The sequence below is a fragment of the Rhea pennata genome, chromosome 2 (assembly GCF_028389875.1).
Source record: "Rhea pennata isolate bPtePen1 chromosome 2, bPtePen1.pri, whole genome shotgun sequence".
In the NCBI taxonomy this organism is placed as follows: Eukaryota; Metazoa; Chordata; class Aves; order Rheiformes; family Rheidae; genus Rhea; species Rhea pennata.
The window spans coordinates 119904657-119923224 of record NC_084664.1 but is presented as its reverse complement, the minus strand read 5'-3'; the positions used below and the strand labels follow the sequence as shown (position 1 = coordinate 119923224).

At 43.3% G+C, this 18568-nt stretch overlaps 1 long non-coding RNA gene across 2 annotated transcripts in view; it reads right to left on the bottom strand.

Annotated features, from left to right (window-relative positions):
* Positions 1-15005: 15005 nt before the first annotated feature.
* The window catches only part of LOC134136365 (uncharacterized), a 36109-nt gene continuing 32546 nt past the window's right edge, over positions 15006-18568 (bottom strand). For both annotated transcript variants that reach the window (XR_009957486.1, XR_009957487.1), the window contains exon 5: positions 15006-16834. This is a non-coding gene — a long non-coding RNA (uncharacterized LOC134136365). The remainder of the gene's footprint in view (positions 16835-18568) is intronic.

Sequence of the window (18568 nt, the reverse complement as noted above, 5' to 3'; positions counted from 1 at the left end):
TGCAAACACTGACCCAAATGCAGGTACACACACCTGTTTCAGGGCAATTGGACTTCATCTTCTCCCTTACCCAGTATTTCTGCATTGTGTTTCCACCCAGAACTGCTTGGAGGCCCTTGGAAGAGGTGATCCAGGGAGCTGCATGATCCAAGCTGCAGAAGCAGGTATTTGCGAGAGAAGCATTAAGGAGAGCAAGATCATAACTGGGTTCCTAGCAGTACCATACTAAGCAAAAGCCATAAAGATGACTTAGAAGCCAGGAATAAGAAAGCTGCTTATGGCATAGCCCATATTTTGGGCTGGACAGGATTTATTGGCGTGAGTCACACACTCTAATCCTCACCTCAAGCCTCTCACTCATAGCAAGCATTTACTTTTGAGTCTCTCTACCGTCATCCTATAGCTAAGCAGTTACTTTCTATTAAGATTTCCAGTAAAATCTTGAGAAAAAACATTCTTCATCCAGTTTAGAAGATGGTAAGTAGTCACACCACCAAGTCAACTCTTTTTCATTAAGAGAAAGAAATAAGAATTCATGCATTTTTCAGGCAAGCTGCATTAATATTGTTAAGTCCACCACAGGACTAACTAGACCTTGGTTCGTAACAGGAAAATGCTCTTTTCTACTAATGAACTCTGAGGCCTGATACAGGGGAGAAGTCATTGAAATGTGATTTCATCAGGCTACACACAAGCAAAGCCATCAATAAGCTCATGAGGAGGTCAACAGGCCTTATGCATGCAGTGAAATTTGTCATTTATTAACATAACTCTCCATTAGCACAGCTCCAACAGTTGATCTCCCCCTCATAATTTATCAGTAACAACTGGCAGCAATTAACGTATTTTGCCTGAAAAATGCATGAATTCTCATTTCTTTCCTCTAATGAAAAAGGTCTGACTTTACACATAGCATAGACTTTATGCTTCTGAGCAGAGATCTCTTGTGTTATGTGCTGACCCTGTGGCATTCATGCAGATTTCTAGAAAAATGGTGCTGTTGTTGCCTGTCATGCCAAGTCTTTGCCAGAACCATGTCTCACCGACATCTGTCTTCTTCCACTGCAAGATTAACTCGGCTGTAAAACATGCAGAAAGATGTCAGAAAGGGAGCAAGAGAAATATGCAAAAGGACTGGTGAGCAGCGTGGGAAGGGATGATGGTTTGAAATTATGCGAATGTGCCAAGGAAGGAAAAGAAAGAAAAAGCTGCACTGTATTCTGCAGTGGGCCCAAGCCAATACTTGAGCACAAGTTCATCTCTTGGCCGTACTGCATGGAGGCAAACCTACAACTTAGACAGAGGCTAACTCAGATCCAGTCTAGAGAGGTGAAAAACAAAACAAAACAAAACAAATAATAACAACAAAACCCTCCATACTTTTGCAAAAGCTAAGTATATACCCATTTGAAGGGTGGCTTAGGTTGGGAATGCTGGCTACAGCTGTGCTAGTTAAATGCACCTGGAACTAGCTCTTCAGATTGAGGCTAGCTGTGCAGAAAGACTCAGATCCACAGTGTTAAACTCTAACTACTCTGATCATACCATGATCTGGATGATCTCTAGCGAACCATGTGGATATGTAGAGCACGTTGCAGTGAGCAAGCTCTGTATTGACTTGTGCCTTGAGTGTGGACAAGGAAATACAAATAAAGCCTAAGTGACTGCAGGCAAGACCTTGTTGGCCCTACAAGGAAAGGAAAGAAAGGATGGGAAAGAATGGGTAGGAGAAAAAGTTAAAAGACAACACGGAGTGTATGTAATGTAATGAAATCTGTGTTGCAAACAATATGAAAAAGGTTCAGGGGAACTGGTATGAAGTTCAGGTTTTAGAAAACTGTCAGCAGAGGCCATGATGAGCGCTCGCTACACAAAATGGAGTAGGTGAAGCTACACTTAAAAGATTCACGATGCTATTGGAAGAGATTTCCCTGTCTCATAGTGTTTATTAAATATCCAATTTTAGAACAGTGATAAGGTCAGACATTAGTACCTTGCTACTAGGTTAATATTTAATATTTATTGACCCCCATTCTTATATACCAGTGGAACATGCTGGAAGCTGTCATAAAAATTAGATGGAGATTTGGTATATAAATAGGGAAAAGACTTGTTGCAGTACTAATTTCTTTAGTGCTTGAGACGGAATTGACTCGCTTCTCATCTGCAGCTTAGTAGGACCTGTAGAGCATAACAAATATTTATTTTCAGCGTAACACATTGCTGCAAGTACAGAAAGGTTCTGCCTGTTTTGCAGTGCTTGCCAGCTGCTGTGACCATGGTGGTGCCATTCAGTGCAGACAAAGAGAAGACAGATAAACAGATGGAGCATTTCTTTTGGCTAACACTACCAGGTTATAGCATGGTTTTTTTCCCTCTCGATTAAAATATTCTCATGTTAAACACAGGTCTTGTGACATGCTTTAAAATGTTCTGTAGGGGGAAAAAAAAAGTTACCTATCAGTAGAATATTTGTAGAAGCTGTCACAAAATGTGGATGCTGGGTGAACAATCACTTGGTTGCTTCGTCTTATGATTAAAATCAAAAATTTTTAAAAACACCAGAAAAAGAGTTCAATCACTATATTTAAAGGGGAAAGGAGAAAGACATAGGCTGCATATCCAAAGAGCATACACGTCAGCTGGGAATAAGCGGCCAGTTTGTGAGTCAAGGCCTCAGTCTGCAATATGTGAAAAAGCCTATGAACATAAGAGTTTCAAGAAACTACGAAGATGAGACTAATGAAACATTGTAGTATAAATGTTTTTCTTTTTGCACATGCTAACCTTTTAAAGACAGATTGGAGTAGAAATAAATAGTGCGCTTCAGTGTGACAGAATGAACATCGAGGTGCTATGCATATATTGGTGAGCTGCAAAAGAAGGTGATGCTGAAGGCTGAGGTGGGAACATTTGCCAGATGGCTACTTTTGTACATAAGTGGACCTTAGATAGGACGAATTTCTCAATGAGCTGAGAGACCTGCGTGAATCATAGCATGATAACAGACTGGAAAGGTTAACTTGAACTAAATCCAAAACTGTAATAAAATAAAATGCAAGCATTTAGCTGAATGTGGTGCTTGAAATAAAGCCATACCGGGAGACTTTCAAAACAGTGTCCTCCTTCCCCAGAACAGACACCTTATACACAAGCTATAGGCGTTTCAGGGCTGAGATGGCATTTATTTAGCATCAGGCTTAAAGGAGGCTACACTCCTTTCTGAAGCCCCTAAACACTTTTACAATACACACATACACAGCAGATAGCAGGAAGATTTACCTGGATAGCTTTTTCATCACACTTGGATCTGAAGCGGCTATTCCAGGAGTGGTATGATTTCAGGCACGTGAAACAGATGAACATTTGATTTCTCTGCCCAATCAGATGATGATGGTAATGATAACAATAATAATAATAGTAACAATAATAATAACAATAATAGTAATATAAACAAAACAAGAATAGCCTTTCTCTCATCTTTACTGATACTTCCCATCCATGTTGTATTGAACAAGACACAGGAACAGCACTGCATGAGCCACACATCCTCACCCTCTCTTCTGCCTGCAAAACCACCATGCGTGTTGAACTCTGTTCTTGCAAGCAGAGCTTGTGGGAATGCTCTTATTCCAGCTGCAGCTCTACTGTCAGTCCCCAAATGCAATGGGGTCATAAGCAGTAGATACAAGCACTTACAACTTGTGCTGATTTCTTGAGCTTCCTCTCAGCGCCAGAGCAAAGGAATAGACATGCGCTCCCAATTGCACGTCACTGATCAGGAGAACCTGCCCATCAGGTAGCATCTCCAGCTTGTAGAGGAAATTTTGGTTGCTCCTTCAAGGAAGATTCAGCCAAAAATGACAGCTGCTCTGAAGCCAGCTAAGCAGAGCAGCTGTCTGCTTAGAAAAACAGAGGACAAGAAGCCCCAGGCCTGCACAACAGAGTCCTCACAGCATGCTCCAGAGTCCTTGCTTGAGTCGGAGCAGAGGGCTTCTTTGCAGTTAGACACAGGTAGGCACAATTGCTCCTACCTCGAAAATACAAATTACATAACTCATGTGTCTCCAGCCTGTAATTTTATAACACCTCCCTCCTTATTTTAGAATTCTCTTAACTCTCTAGTTCCTGGAAATAACTGATCAGATGGGAATCTCAGTTTTCACTAAATCATTTTTTCTTCATCTTCACTGAAAGAGTTTGAAATACAACATCAAAGGCTCAAAGAAGTGAGGACAAAAAAACCCCAAAGTTCTTTGCATATTTAAGAGCCTAAATAATAGTTCTGAGGTCTGATTCAGTATCTGGGGGTGTTTGAGGTTAGAAATTATGAAATCAACAAACCTTTCAAGTCGAACAAGTACAGCAACTGTAATTACTGGGAAATTTGTACAGAGATCAACTTCAGCTGAGGAACATCAGCCTTGGGGCTATGTACAGATATATGTACATATATATATGTATCATAGAATCATAGACTCAGTAAGGTTGGAAGGGACCTCTGGAGATCATCTAGTCCAAACTCCCTGCTCAGCAGGGTCACCTAGAGCATGTTAGACAAGGTTGCATCCAGGCAGGCCTTGAATATCTCCAGAGAAGAAGACTCTACAACCTCTCTGGGCAACCTGGTCCAGTGCTCCGTTACTCGCACAGGGAAGAAATTCCCCCTCATGGTCAGGCAGAACTTCCTGTGCTTCAATATCTGCCCATTGCCTCTTGTCCTGTCACACGGGACAACTGAAAAGAGTTTGTCCCTGTCCCCTTGACACCCTCCCTTCAGGTACTTGTACACACTGATAAGATCCCCCCTCAGTCTTCTCTTCCCCAGGCTGAAGAGGCCCAGCTCTCGCAGCCCGTTCCTCATAGGGCAGGTGTTCCAGCCCTCTGATCATCTCTGTAGCCCTACACTGGACTCTCTCCAGTAGCTTCATGTCTCTCTTGTACTGAGAGCCCAGAACTGGACACATGTATACAGTTTTTTGTTAGAAGATTACTTCTGATAAACCATCCTTGAATGAGCATTTAAGTCTGAACAGGCTTAATCATAATTTTACAGTCCAAGTAGGTCATATGGCAGTAGTTAAATGTTCTCCACAGGTTTCCGTAGGCAGCGCAGTGCTGAGCCTAGTTGAACCTTGTATGTGTGTGTACATGTGTGTGTCTGTGTGTGTCCGTCTGTCTGTGTGTACCCAATCTGCATGGCAATGAGCCCCCACCTGGCTTTAAACAATGGTCATTGTCACGCTGTAAAGGTCTGCGAAGTACTGATTTACTGCCCGTTCTGCAGGGCCTTCTCTCCAGTCCTGTCCTGTCCATGCAGGATGGGAGCTCCCGATGTCTTTTATTCCAGGTGAATGCTGATAAAACCTTGTAAGGTTAAACACTTGCAACAGAAAAAGACAAGAGAAACCTACCACTGATAAAAGACAAAACCACCACATATACTTAACTGGGCTAAGCTTATCTTGTTATCTCTTAAATTAGCAGAGTTCAATCTAATTAAGTGCTCACATGGAAGAAACCCAAGTTGTGGTGTAACTAATCAGATTGCAGACTCTTCTAACCACAGTCTTGATAGGGCTCTATTGTGCTACAGACTGAAAAAAGATACAATTCATGCCCCTAATAGTTTACAATCTAAAGCCTACCCTTCAAAAGTGTTTGCAGGCAAGGAGTCATTTTGTGGATGCAGTTTGTATCCTTAGAAAGTAATTTTGATGGATTATTACAACTCTTAAAACAAAATCATCTTCTGCCTGTGCCCCTTTGCTGTTATCAGCTGCATTTACTCTGCCCGGAACTGTTGACTAATATACTTAAATTGATAAGTTATATTACATCCATGGCAGAAGCTTTTTATAGCAGGTAAGACCTAGGGAATTAACTGTATTGAGGTTTATACACAGAATATTTGGTACTGTACAGCTGTGGATTTTTCCAAAAAGAAGAATCGCTCAAATATGTAGTATAAAGATCAGACTGGGATCCCAAAGCTACAGAACAGCAGATTAAACAGCCAATGACAGGCAGGGGAGCAATGTGCCTTGCATTTGTATCCGATTGTTATTACTTGCTGCTCCATATAACCGGGCCCCTTATATCTAGGTGGCTTTTAATGTAAGCCTACACCAGAACTTGAATTCACAGATCGGATCTGACAATAAGGTGCAAGTGCTCTGTCACCATGCCCCAGACGATGGATTTGAACCTGTATAGATGGTTATAGCAAGTTTTTACATCCTATTACATCTTGTACTATCAGTGAAGCTATCTGCCCATTCCCAGGTCTTGATACCTCACTCTATGAATTAGCTGAAGCATCTTGAATGCAGCATGGGCCTTGGTTTTCTCTGCCCAAGTCTGCAGACAGTGCAGGTGTTCATCAGTAGGTGTGACCAGTGCAAGTAAGATACAGTCCAGTGCTAATGAACATCATCTATGTTGCAGCACTCAGCCTCTCCTGGCAAGTTATTGGAATTTGCTGTCTCGACTACACAGAAAGGGAGCCCCGGCGAGGAGGGGAACCAGCTCGCTCAGCTGGAGAGGAAAGGGAGCTGCTGTATTACTCTCCGTTTGCCTGGAGGGGGGGAAGCCTGCAAATGAAAAAGTCAACCAGCTCCTTCATTTGAAGAAACTACAAAAGGGAAATGAAAAAAGCTGAAATTGTAAACAGCTACAGCCTCCCACGCTGGTTCACCTCAGCTACTAAGGGTTGGGGCGGGGGACGGGAAACAGGCATCTGGTCTTCCTCATTATTGTCTGTGGACATACGAATTTAAAACCTGTGAAATTCAGGCCTGGGAGGGTTTCTCCAGGGAAGCTGCAGGGAGCCACTGGGAGTGATGCAGGGAGGGACTCCCGCCTGCTGAAAGCGCAGCTATTCACACCCCAGAGCAGGCGAGAAGGTGGCAGCTCCTTCACCCCCATCCCCACCGTTGTCATGCGGCCCTCACAGCCGGAGAGGTCCGAAACCATAGCCCTGCACGGGAGGTGAGAGGTCCTGCCCTGCACAAACCCGCATGCTGTGCCAGGCTGCCCGCAGGTCTGGTGCACTATCAGAGGGGTCGGTGCGGTTGGCCTTTGGTCTCTGCATGCTGCTGAAGGCCCTGGGGACTCTGAGCACCCCCTGCCATGCAATGTCTCACCATGAGCTCTGCTGTGCAGCTGTGGCAGTCACTGGCATGCAGGAAGCAGGGAGGAGGCAGAGGAGGGGATGGCCAGGAGCTAGGCCCCCACCTTGCCTCCGGTGGTGGCATCCCTTGGGAAGGAGGAGGAAGGCACGCACACCAGAGTAGCGAGGGGCACACACATACCCACAGAGGCATGGTGCTACCAAATCACAAGAAGAGCATATGGGTAGGAATTTGAAACGTGCAGCAGTTGCCACAGTTTGTATTATACACTCACACACATATCTGTTTCTTATTTTCAATCATATCTATGAAATCACTCCTCCTCCTAAAAAGAGGCGGGGGGGAAATGGGTCAGATATGTGTTGGGTCAGCTGGAGCACATACACCCGGTTCCTTTCCTGGTGCACCCATAATCGGACAGTCTCTCCATCAATATTTCTGGTTATCTTTAAAGCAAAATAGGTCAGTGGATTTTTTTTCCCTAAATAAGTTACCTGGAGGAGCTGCCTACGGAATATGTGTGTCACTACCCTCTATTGGATGCAAACTGAACTGTTCAGCCATGGGCTGGCAGCTCCGCTCCCGGCACTGAGCATCACTCAGGCTCACTTTACTCGGCGTTTGAGACTCCGGGGGGCCTCAAGGAACTGTGTGTCTCCTACACTAGCAGTTTTTACTGCCCCTCTTTACCTGCGGAAAACAGACACCACTTACTTAAACCATCAGCTTGCTTTGGGGCCCAAACCTTGAAAAGTCATTGCCAGAGTCTGATGGGCTTTAAAGCAGATGCTGTTACTATGCAAGCTGCTGACCACCAAATGCATACAACACTGTTGCAGGTAAAAAGCACAGCAGGAATGAAGTACAGTGAAATTTCAGACATTTAAAGTTTCTTACTGTTTAAAATAACAGTGCAATCCTTTTTAGATTTACCAAAGCATGGGTAGACAGAGAGTTGGTGGCAGTAATAAATTCATGTGTTTTACATTCCCCTTTTAACAGAATGAACCATAAGCTGCTGGCACAGGATAGGTCACGTTCTTGAGAGGTTAAAATAAAACTTCCTATAAACTGATATCCCAGAGGCAAGAGAGTGTCATGACTGCCTCAAAAAACTGTCCGTCACTGCCAATCAGCAGTAGCCCCAAAAGGTTACAGAGTCACAGCCCTGTAGTGGTTTGAGTACGTGGTTTTCCAGCAATACTTCCAGCACATCATGTATTATACCAAAGGCTGCCTTCAGCTGCTGGTATTTCTGATACTTGCCTGTTATCGTGAATGTGTGTGTTGCCACCACCAGAAGCTCTGGCTGCTGCTCAGGCATGTGAAGATGAACAAGACAATGCTCTGGTAAAGCAGCAAGTGATGTTAGAGGACAAGAAATAACACTCTGGCTGCTGGAGAAAGGCAAGAAACCTCGCAGCACTGCTGAGCAACTGTTTTGTTTGGCGCTAGATAACTTGGGATAAATCCTCAAAAATCTTAGCACCACACAGAAGCTTCTAGAAGCAGTGAGAATCTAGATAAATCAGGCTTACATTAAGCAGTTTTAGCTCCCAGCACAGGCAAAACAAGCACTTACAGAGAGCTAGGGACTACAGCTATCCCTTTTGCCTCTTCCAGCATCTCAGAAAGCCAGCTGTCTTTGGCAGACACAGCCTGAGCCCTTATTCAGAAATAAGAACAGTAATATTCAGTTTTGTGCCTAATGCTGAAAAAAAATTGAATTGACTCCTAGAATAAATTATTTCCTCTCCCATCACCAGAAGGTTGACCAAAATCACAGGCGCAGAACATGTGGGTAGGTAGCTCCTGGTGTAGCTTTACTGAAAAGTAGGAAATGAAGCCGATCCAAAATCATATTATAGGCTTGGAAAAAATACAAGCTTAGGAAAACGTCATGTGATATATGTGGATTCAACAGAAACTGGAGATTATGTAACTCCAGATATGGCTACCTAAGTTATCTTTGAAAAGCCGGTTACAGTTAGATGTAAAAGCATGTGGGTTGCTCCTCTGCCCTCCCCAATGCAGATAAGCGATCAAAACAAACACATTTATCTGAGGGATCTGTTAATCCTCTGCATAAACAACATTTCACCATGCAAGTTACAGAGAGCTTAGTGTTCCTTGAGCATTGAGAAGCTTAACACTGCAGTTCAGTCCTTATCCTATGAGCACAGCCGTAAAATCCAAGCCATGTTTGTATGTATGTCCTGAGGTTACCCAGGGCACGACAGCGGGTAGGTGCAATATTTGGCCTCTCTCTGCATGAAATGCAATGCAGGCTCCCCCACCGCCCAGCTTTGCAGGACCTGAGCTCCAGGGCACTAAAATGACAGCTGCTTGAGCACGATAAAAACCAGTAAGTAGAGGGAGGTCGGCACAGGCTTTGAGGGAGGTGAGGGATATATATTCACTCTCCCTTAGGTTAGCAAGAATATTCATGCAAATTCCTCTCTCCCAAATCAAAGGTGCTTGTTAGCTCATTCCCTCAGTGCTCTAATGTCGGAGCAACCGAGCCCTCGGTAGCTGCTGGGCAGAGAGCGGTGAAATTGTCTGGCACAGCCCGAGCGCTTGCCCCAAGGGCTTCGTGGGCGAAAGGTAATCAGCACTGTTTCGGAAATGCTGCCAAACCTGAAAGCGTGGAGGAGCCTGGGCAGCACTGACACTGCAGGCACAAACTGCTCCTGCTTCCTGCACGTTCTGAAAGGTGAATAAAGGAGTGTCACCCTCCTGGGAAATCACGGCATCTCTCTTCGCAGCCTTCGCAAGGGACTCCCGTGAGCCGGCCGCCTTGTCGGCGCGCACAGCACGCCCGCGCGCCGCTCGCCTGCAAGTCTCCCTGGCTCTTCCCCTGGCTTTCTCAGGTGCACAGATTCATTCTGGGAACGTGACTTAGGCAGACCCACAGTCTGCGTCACTGCCATGATCGAAGCTGAACAGGGAAGAAAAGGTCACATGCTGAAGGGACCCTTCAGGCACAAGCAGATTTTATTTGGAACCACATTTCTCCACTCTGGCCCTAACCACGTTAGTCATTCCAGGACTTTGTCTCAGTGGGAGCTGATTTGGCAAGTTAGCTGCTAAAAAGTGGAAGAAAAAGGAGCATTTCCAGAATACAGGAGTGCACTGGCATACACCCCCAAAATACAAAGTTTTTTTAATTCTGAAAGAGGAACTTGGTTAGATCCATAGAGAAGCTGAGGGAAAGGAAAAATAAAAGACAAAGTTTCTGTATATGCCACACTGGAATATAGTAAAGGTATTGCCTTATGTGTTACCCAGAAACAAGGAGCTGAAACCTGGTAGTTGCGTGTGGTATAGTGAATGTGAAGTCAAAGAGATCTATCACCTGCTAGCCGCTGCTGGAGATGGGCTAGAGGGACAGACGCTTTGCTGAAACCACTATGTACCTTATGTTCTATGTTGCCATTTCAAAATAATTGTGATCTCAGTGAGAAAAGACACTACAGAGAAAGCACTGAACTGGGGAAAAGGAAAAAGAAGAGGTAAGTGGCTGTGGGAGCCAGTCTCCTGCGCTTGTCTGGAGACACATGCATTGCATGTGATGCCCATGAAAGGCTGAATAGGCTTTAAGTAGCTGTTAGGTAAATCTCTTCTCCCCTCAGGGTACACTCAGCCAGTGGATTGGGTCTGGCAATCAAAGGTTGCTGTCTTACGTTCTCTCCGATGCGGATGTTATCATCAAGATCAGGGAGTGGATCTTCCTCTGAATAAAAAAAGTCTATTTGGCTTTGATCCTGTGGTCTGAACTAATCTTTCTCTATAGAGCACCTATTTGTTTTTTTATTTATTCCTGTCTTCTCCAGTGCTTATCCCAATCATAGCAATGTTACATGACATTCTCTTAAGTACCTCTGCATAAAGGTAAGGTATTTTCCAAAAGTAGAAGTCTGATTCCAAGTATGGGAAAAGATGTAATCAAAACCTTTGCAGATACCCTGTACTTAGTACTCATTAAGCAAATTCCATTTATAGCCACCAAAGGTAACTGTGATAATAGGCATCTTATCCTCAATTTAAAATGAGGAAACTGAGGCAGTGAAAAATTAAATGAGTTGCTCAGGGCGACATAGAAAGTCTTAGTCAGGGCTAGGAACAGATACATTATTGACTTCCAATCCCAGGCCTCCTTAATGTCTTAACTATTTTTTCCTAACAAAGTTCAGTCTCCATTGGAGATCACTGGAGATCGCTCTACTCAGCCCTGGTGCAGCCTCATCTGGAGCACTATGTCCAGTTCTGGGCTCTCAGTACAAGAGAGACATGGAGCTACTGGAGAGAGTCCAGCGTAGGGCTACGAAGATGCTCAGAGGGCTGGAGCACCTGCCCTATGAGGAACGGCTGTGAGAGCTGGGCCTCTTTAGCCTGGAGAAGAGAAGACTGAGGGGGGATCTCATCAATGTGTACAAGTACCTGAAGGGAGGGTGTCAAGGGGATGGGGACAAACTCTTTTCAGTTGTCTCATGTGACAGGACAAGAGGCAATGGGCAGAAATTGAAGCACAGGAAGTTCCGCCTGAACATGAGGGGGAATTTCTTCCCTGTGAGAGTGACGGAGCCCTGGAACAGGTTGCCCAGAGAGGTTGTAGAGTCTTCTTCTCTGGAGATATTCAAGGCCCGCCTGGATGCAACCCTATCTAACATGCTCTAGGTGACCCTGCTTGAGCAGGGAGATTGGTCTAGATGATCTCCAGAGGTCCCTTCCAACCTTACCCATTCTGTGACTCAGTGGTCATAAAATTCTGCGAGAACAGACTTCAGAAAGTTTTCTGTATGCAGAAAACTAATGAATCCTGCTTTTCCCACGGATTTGCATTTGGAATGCCAAACTTTTCATCCTAATCAGATTCCCATGACACCACCACTCTTCTACTGAGCTTGCTAGACTCCTGCTCAGGTGGTGCATGTGTTCTGACTGAGCAGCCATGACACCAGCTGGGATAAGGGGCTGAGCTAGAACCATCTTTCTCCCAGGGAAGGACATGACCTTGGGTCTCTCTCTCTTCCATGCAGTAGTTGCCTTTCACAGAAAACTCCTAAGCAGCTTTGTCTTGAATGTGGTTCAAAAGTATCTGGGAAAAGGGGGAGAAGTGGCAGGCAGAGGAGAAGCAAAATCATAGGCTCCAGCTTCTTTTGAAAAGCTGAAATTAGACTTTACCTAAAGCATTTATCACTATCTGGAGCTGCAGAATTAAACATAGCACAAATTTTCCTGCTCAGCACCCTGCTAAGTGGAGCATTTCAGAAATGGTGGAAATTATTAGTACTGTTCCTGTTTGTTTTCCAAGAAGTCACAGCAGGGATTGACCTACGCTACGGTGCTCCATCATGGGTGTTCAGAAACGCTCCAGCTCCCTGGTGCCTGTGTGACTGCAGGAAGGCCCTGAAGCCATGACAACCCTCAACCACTGACTAGTGGCTCAATGATGACCTTATTTCAGCATGTACCTTGGGGCAGGCTTCTAGCTGCTCTGAGGCTTAGATCCCACATTCATAGGAGTGCCACTAGAGCAAAGTGCACTTAAGACCTGGATTTAACAGGAGTCATTAAAAGGCTGTTAAATCTGTGGTTGTTTTCACTGCTCTCCATACAGTATCTTGTTTATTGGCTCAGACAGGGTAATAATAGGGTAGATATAAAAGGGGGAAAGTGGTCTGGATTTATCAGCCTGCTCTATTGCATTTACCCTGCTCCAGTGGATTTTGCCTGTCTCTGGATGTGACCATGGTTCCAATAGGACATATACCTTCCTTGAATTAAATGTATTATCTTTATCTATACCTGGTAAAGGATTGCCAGTACTCTGATTTCTGTGTACGTCGTACATCCTGTTTCATGTGGTAAAACATCTGTCTGAGGCTGCTTGCTGGAAGAAGCACAGCTTTGTGTGACCTGGCTATCATGAAAGAACCTGGCCAATTTAAACCAAGTAACACAGCCTGAGCAAGAAGCCTCAGCATCTGTCTCATGGCATCAGCATGATCACTCTTCTAAAGCCCTTCTTGACCACATCAAACTGTAAAGAACACACTGTCAACAGTCTAGTCCAATGGTAGAGGCTATGACATTTAAGCCATGTTTCCTGAAAAGTACTGAACAGGAATAAATATTGAAGTGAAAAATAATGAAAAAAATATTGAACTGCCATAGGAAAAAAAATCCCCATTTCCCCTTTTCCCAGTTCAGTAGTAACCATAACTGTGATAGCTGGTGACTGAGTGTTGAAAGCTTCAAAAATTTAAAACAAAGGGCTGCGACCTGCCACTTCAGAAGCTGAGATCAACAGGGAAAGATCTGTACATAGAAGTCAACCACAGAATGACTGAGAGACATCTCTGTAAAACAACTGTGAAAAAGGTAAACCACAATCTATTGAGGTATATTCAGGAGAAAAGGGGGAATATAAATACCATATAACAAGACCTTGCTTAGACATCCTCTGAAATCTTGAGTTTGACTCATTTCGCCAGTACCTATGATTTTAAACTAGACCATACAAAGAGAGGAACTACCAAAACTCTTCAAGAATGGTAGCAGAAACTCCAGCTTGTGGGCAGAGTAAGACCTTAAACTTTGATTTATACAGCCTGGCAATAGTAGGGTCTCCCCCACCATCTCTTTTTCTCCTCCTTTTCCTCATGTGCTCATTCGTTCTTCCACTGCCCTCTCTTGTCTCTCCTCACCCCACACAAGTGCCATCTCCCACAAGTCATGCTGCCCTTCACCTCCCACTCTATCTAGTGCTATTCCCCACTAGGAAATGAGTCACTCACACAGGAAACTGAGGTCCATCATGCAAGGGGACCAATCTGGAAATGAGATTCAGAGAACAAAGAGTTTAGCAGACTCTGCTTGGGGCTGAGGGGGACGCTCGGCAGTGTTAAAAAGCCGAATGGTGCTGCCTGTGCCGTTGCATGGATGTAAGGCAGAGACTCAAGTAAAGGATGTCCACTCCTAATTCAGAGGAAAAATTCCAGTGCAAATTCAAAGCAAATACCAAATTTAACCTTAAAATTATCCTAACTTTATGAATATGTATGAGTATGTGATGGAGTTGCCAATGATAAAAAGCAATTAGATTCATTGCTGTAAGCAGTCCCTTCCATTTGCATGTTTCTTCATTACCTCTCACTTATTCTTAATATCCTCAGATTTGGGATTTTGGACTTTACCATGGGAAAAATGAAGGCTTTAGTTTAAGAGGTGCTGCCTCCAGTTAATCAATTATTATGAATAAAACAAAAGAGCAACAAAAACTCAGCCTTGCTGTTGGGCCTTTTTTTTTTTAATGTCTAGATACTTCTCTGATCCTTTCAACAACCTTGATAGCAATCAGCTCGTTATTCATCCAGTGCTTTAAAGATCATTACTAACCTCTTGAATTCTCCCACCAGAGCAGAGATCCAAGCCCCCAATTTACATAGTCATCTTGGGCTGTATTATCATAGCTGGGAAGGGAAAACTTCAGTAACAGCTCAAAGTTGAAGACACTCATAAAGAACTAAATTTAGTCATAAAGAACTAAATTATGGCTGCATACAGCAAAGCTCACCTTACAGAAGAGAGCTGCAATCCCTTGACCCATCATAGCAGCTACAAGTGGTCTTGACGGATTCAGCAGGACCCATTAGCTGATCGGTTTCAAGAGTAATCTCTTATGGCTTATTCATGGCTTATATTACTGTATAGCCTACTGCCTTTGAGGTTCTCCATAAGAGAAGTAGAATGGATAAATCTGATACATCTTTCTACTCTGAAAAATAGTCTGTATTAGAAGTGGAAAAAAACCACTCAGAATAATTTTTCCAATTACTTTATTAACATATATATATTTTTTCATAAAACATTTGACAGATATGGCTTCTTACATATCCCTTTCTCACATTTCCTCTTTGGAAATTTAACTGCCATTTTAGCAACAGTTTGTGGCCATATACTTGTTTTCATTTCCTTTTCTCGTATAAATACTAATGCTGGTTAGTATTTATCAGCATACTGCTTATGTTTTAACAAAGAATGGGAATTAAAAGAAGCCGGAGGCCCCAGGCGATCTTGAAGTGCATTTCTTTATGACTGTTTCTTTTTTCTTAGTACCTCATTCCTCCTATTTACACACCTTCCTGAGTATTTAACAAAAGAGGGTAAGGTGGTTGTTAGCACAGCTTACAATCTTTGCTTATGTTTCAGTTTTATGCTTCCTCTCCATCTGCATAAGACATGGATGCAGCATCAGCAAAAAGCCAAACGGAGCAGCTTTTGGCTTAGACATCCTGAGCTTGCCACAAACTGAATGCATATATCATTCTTGCTAAAGCATCTTGTGAATTAAGGTGGTTATACTTGCTGGTAGTTAGGCAAGTGCTTTATCAATACTGTACTGGTACGAGTACATGCTACACAGCTCTTCAGTTACCTCTCAGCTGTCACAGTCATGTAAAGAAATTAATTACTTTCATTCATTCACTGGATAATGATTTACTCATGATGAATCTTTAGCCATTTGCTGCCACTTACTGGATAACTAGACATCCTGCTTCGTAAAAGGGGAAAAAAAAGACCAGAAATGGGCTGTTAGAAAAATTCACGGTAGGCATTGCCTTAAGCCTGTACCAATGCAAGAAAAATGTCAAGGGCAAAATGAACATTAAAGTTGTCCCACTCACTGGAGGCCAAGTTCTCTGTTAATAAGTTACAACTGTAAAATGCTTGTAAAATATACCACCCTATCTCACTTCCTCCTTCTCTGTACTGCTCTATACTGGCTAACTGGACCCGTTGAATCAGGAGTGCGCAATCTGAATATCTAAGTGAAAAGGAAATATACTTCATTTGCAGGAGACCTGGAGATGAAAATAATACAAAGTGGGAAGAGAAAGTAAATTTTAATATCTCTCATTTTATTTCCTCATGATTTTATTTCCTGATGATACTAATCCTTAATGAAATGGAAAGTTCATTTTATTTTGGTATATTCAAAGCATTTTAATACAGTTAAAAAAGAACAGTAAGGCAACGAGTCACAAACAGGAGAAGCCAGGATTAATATGATGGAAATAAAGAGTATGTATTTCCATTACGATGTAGTCTTCAGTCACACGAGAACATCCTGTTTTGGTGGAACCCTTGTTTAACAGGGAACTGGAATGTGAGGCACAGCCCATGAGCATTTGATTTCTTCACTTTTCAATTCCCTTCCTTTACCTATTAAACATTACTCAAACCCTAATCCAGAGACAGAATTATTAATTTCATTTCAGGCTGCTCTGTAGAAGTGTTATCTTATTATCTAAGCACACCACAAACATGAATTATTTTTCTCAGTGGAAGAATAGAATTGCTGTGAATATCTTATTTCACAACTGACAGCTGAGACACAAACAGCAATTCCACAATGTTTGCATAAATCAAGCAACCAGCTCTCAAGTAGATAGTCCGAAAGCGAGAAATACTATCAGCAGCAACTTTTGAAAAGCCTGATTTTACAGTTACAAGATTTCTGCGACAGAGCCAAGGAGACAGTACAACTCTGCATTGCAGCATCAAAGGTTTCGCTTCTCAGCTGTGCTCATTTCCACTTCTTCAGCAAACGAGGCCAGGGTCCAATCTTTTCCTCCACTGAATAAACCTGATCCAGCCCAAAACAGGTCCATGATGTCCATCAGATGAGCTGGAATCTTAGGCAAATACCAAGCAATCACACGCTTGCAGCCTACATACTATTCTGACCGGAAAGACAGCAGGTGTGGATAGCAGTCCATGGGCAAAACACCTTGGCATTTCCCTGCATCTCACTAGCTGAAATTCTAGGCTGGCCTTTCCTACTTCAAATGCCCAGAAACCTTCTTGACAGGCCAAGAAATCCCAGGTCTTGCTCTCCAGAGACATGACCCAGTCAAAGTGGGCATGTAAGGATGATCTCAGGTCAGTTCAGAATGTCCTCCAAGCTATGCCCATATACAACTGCCTTAAAATAAACTACAAAGTGTAAAACGTGGGATACGAAAAATGACAACTTTGTGGTTCAGAGCTTCCTGTTAAACCAGGGGACTGAAGGTACAGATTAAGTTACTCTGCCTTCATGACATGACTAGTAATCCATTCCTCTGTATTTATTTCTCACATCTCACTGATTCATCCATATTCTAAATCTCTCAGCATTTTTCAAAATTATTTTTTGCTGTTTGTAACAGCAGAAAAAGCTGGTGAACAAGACAAATCTTGTTTATTTTAGGGATCGTCCCTTAACAGAGCTGTCCCTCGTTCTATTAATGTACAACTTACCTAAGCTAAATGCTAAGAAACTGCAAAAAGTAAAAACTTTTGATGAAGAAAGAAGCGTGAAGCCAATTTTAGCTAGACTTCTTTCGGACAGGTTTACATCCCTCATCCTTGTCAAATGGAAAAGCATTCTAATGATGTAACCTCAGGTGTAAATCATATTGAATTTATCAGTTTCATTTCTTCATAGCATGATCATTTTTATAAAATTTTTTAAACCACTTCACTTTTCCTGTTGCACTTGACCATAAGGAGGGAAAGCAGCAGCATGGTGCTCGGTCAGTGCTGTGAGGTACGGCCGGCTCAGAACCAGCGAAGGTCCCGGTGGTCCTCACCTGTGGCCTTCACGGCTCCAAGCGAGAGCCTGCTGCAGCAGCGTGGAGCTGCCCGCGGCGCCGCTGCCTGTGTGGGCAGAGAGGCAGCGAGGAGCCCTGGAATGTGGTTTTGGGCAGGGAAGGTGGGGAGATAACGCCAGCCACCAGCGGGCATGTGGGAGGAGGGAGGCTCCTTTTTCTCCTTGTTGTGCCCAGCACAAGGACAGCCTGGTCTATAAACAGCATTGGCTCAGGGCGGCTGTTTGGAGAGAAAACGCTCCAAGTACATTGATGAGAAAGGGGGTGTTTGACTGTAGCCACAGCTGGTTTTAACATAGTGGCTGAACTGTTTTTCAACCGTAATGTGGAGAAGATCTTACAACATGACAAGCTTTATAATTTGTTGGATGCAAAAAAAAGCTGCATGCTCACTGCATGAGATGTTGCATTTCATGCCCTACATAGACCTAATCATAATATGCGATCAAAAAGCACTATAAAGAAAAAAAGGAAACCTCAAATCCACAACCCTTCTAAACTGTTTACTTTTCTTGCTGTTTTTAAAGTAAATCTTGAGTGAAAAATGAATTGTTGCAACTCTGCTGAGCTTTATTTTTTCCTCCTGCCAGAGATGTCATGGAAAAATGATTCTTAGCAGGCAGAAGCCATGGTGTTCACAGGGAGCAATATGTCTATTGCTACTCCCCATCTGTGGTACCCTTAGGAAGTGTGTTCTGCCAATAGATGCCAAAGGTAAACTGAACCATATGCTTGATACCACATCCACTCAGTTAAAACATTACGATCGGTGTAGAA